Genomic DNA, 2,605 nt, shown 5'->3' on the forward strand with positions numbered 1-2,605 from the left:
GCACAAAGTATAGGGTTTGCACCTTTCGAACATTCTTTGAGCTATTCTAATTAGGCGTGGATCCAGAGGGGGGGGGGGGGGTTTCCGGGGGTTGGAACCCCCCTTTTTTTGGACAATCAATGCATTTGAATGGGGACATGTAATTGGACCCCCCTTTTTTGTCCTGGGTTAGGAACCCCCCCCCCTTTTTAAATGGCTGGATCCGCCCCTGACTAATAGAGGGGTTTTCTCCGATAAAATCCAAATACATATCGGTCTGTGTTTTTTTCTAGTATGTGTGTCATGTGGCTTGAATAAGTTTTCGGACCAATGCGGACCCTTTTGATATTTGCCTTGTTACCAGTCGGACGAGAAATACCAGGCTTACACCAGAACTCATAAATACGTTTCTTCGTGTCAGGTGTTATTGCATCTGATCTAGTTTTTCTATTTGTGTAAGTCCAGCTTGATTTTTTAGATTTAAGTATTCTTGTTCTAATTGCATGACCACGGCTAACTCTTCTTACCGGTAATCCCAATTTCCTAGTCAGTTTCTTTCTGCATTTATTGTCACTGATTTTTTTACCACTTACTGATGAAATGATAACATTCATCGTTTTCAAAGAGTCATCCGATCTTTTCCTTTTACAGATATAAGATATAAGATATAAGATATAAGATTTTATTGATATAAAAATCCAAAATCTGGATTGTCATCAACACATACACAAAGAACAAACAAACAGTAATCATTACAATCAATTATATGTACATAAAATGGTAATATATATTTTCTTTCTTATCTATCTATTTGACTGAGGAGGTACAGTTTTACATCATAGTTATACAATTTATATACAGATGTCAATAACTGTTTTTAAATCTTCCGTCAAGGCTTTTGATGTTTTGTGTTCTTCTATTTCTTCCGGCGAAGAAATCACTTCAGAAGATTGCAGTTTTCTCACAGTCGGCGAGTTCGAATTTTGCAAGTATGCGACCATGGTTGTCACCCGCCTGTCTGGGCTCTTTGGTAGGGCCAGTTTCAGTTTCTTCAATGTCCGATGTTTTTCTGTTCTATTCTCGAAAGTATTTCGCTTATTTAAATTCTCGTTTTGCCTTTGATCATTGATATTTTCATGTTTTCTCTTTCTATATTTCCGTTTCTCTCCGTTTCTTTGACCCGTCTCATTTGTTCTTTCTCTTGTTTCTCTCTATGTTGTTTTTGGCGTACTGCCTCATCTGATAAAGCATACTCGTTTTCCTTTAGATTTCTATTTCTGTAATAAGATTCAAGCCTTTGTTCTCGTCGCTTTTGAAGCTTTTCTTGTTTGTACCGTTCAAGTCCTTCCTTAGATGACATCATTTTTTTTCACTGAAATAATTATAAAAGTTTTCATTTTGACAATTATCAACAACAAAAAACGTCTGTAACGTTACGTGTAACTTTCAAAAACGGAGTTCCATGTTTGTGACATTTTATTGGACATGCGGTTTTGTTTGTAATTTGTGCAAACCTGGGCGCATTGTCATGTTTCAAGGCTCAAAATGCGAAGAAAGGTGTGTATTTTTTAAAGCGATTAATAGAATTGAGGAAATATTCAATAAAACAAATTAATTTAATCTCATTCGACGGATTAGAGCCGGAAACTGTGTGAAAACTGTACTTGTGACAAATTCTTGGACATGAGAAAAATTCGACCTGTGTAAACCGACGTAACAACAAAGGAAAAACAATGATTTAAAAGGCGAGTCTTTGTACAAAATAATGATACCAATATTGATTAACTTACCAGTATTCTGTTAATAAAAATCAAGTCCGTAAAAGAGGGACGAAAGATACCAAAGGGACAGTCAAACTCATAAATCAAAATCAAACTGACAACGCCATGGCTAAAAATGAAAAAGACAAACAGAAAAACAATAGTACACACGACACAACATAGTAAGTTCGGCTAAAATATTTCCCTGCTTGTGGGACACTTTTTAATATCTCATTCAGGGGTCCATTGCTTCGCTTCTAGTACAGGGTTGAGTTCAATATCGTAGCATCTACGTAGTGCTTCGTAGATTTTGACTATTGAACGTGTAGCAGCTATAGACTAGCAAGTACGTAGCTGCTACGATATTGAACTCAACCCTGGTTGTGTTCCAATTTTTTGACGTCACAATGCTATGACGTTGAACGTTGCGCTGCCCGAAAATGGTGACTTTTGGTGAAAAAAATCACCAATCTTCAGCACATTTTGCCCAAATATCGGCATCTATTTGTAACGCGGGACACGAGAAAAATTACGTTATTTATAAAATCGTGTTCGGTTTATACACATACACTTGTATTAAAATGTCATTCAAGACTTAAAATAAATTCCCAAGACATTCAGCTTTATTTTGATGTAAAATTTATATGTTTTCTAGTAGCAACGACAATATAGTGACCAATTGTTGCTTATGACGCGATATTTTTTCTTGAGTGTCACCAGTTCCGTGCGTAACGTCCATACGGATATGGATAGTAAACTGCACATTGCTAGAAAAAAAAAGAAATGATGGCAACGTCAAATACTGTAATAAAGTTATACAAATAGACAGGAAATAATAATAAAAAAAATTAAAAACATTGATTTAC

The 2,605-nt window shown here is 35.8% G+C and overlaps 1 long non-coding RNA gene across 1 annotated transcript; it reads right to left on the reverse strand.

The window, feature by feature from the left end:
- Positions 1-645: 645 nt before the first annotated feature.
- LOC139504562 (uncharacterized) lies at positions 646-2,119 on the reverse strand. The gene is made up of 2 exons (XR_011659279.1): positions 1,770-2,119; positions 646-1,351 (listed from the first exon to the last, which is right to left on the reverse strand). It is a non-coding gene; the product is annotated as an uncharacterized lncRNA (long non-coding RNA).
- Between the last annotated feature and the right edge of the window lie 486 nt (positions 2,120-2,605).

The sequence above is a fragment of the Mytilus edulis genome, unplaced genomic scaffold, assembly GCF_963676685.1.
Source record: "Mytilus edulis unplaced genomic scaffold, xbMytEdul2.2 SCAFFOLD_1505, whole genome shotgun sequence".
NCBI classification, from domain to species: Eukaryota; Metazoa; Mollusca; class Bivalvia; order Mytilida; family Mytilidae; genus Mytilus; species Mytilus edulis.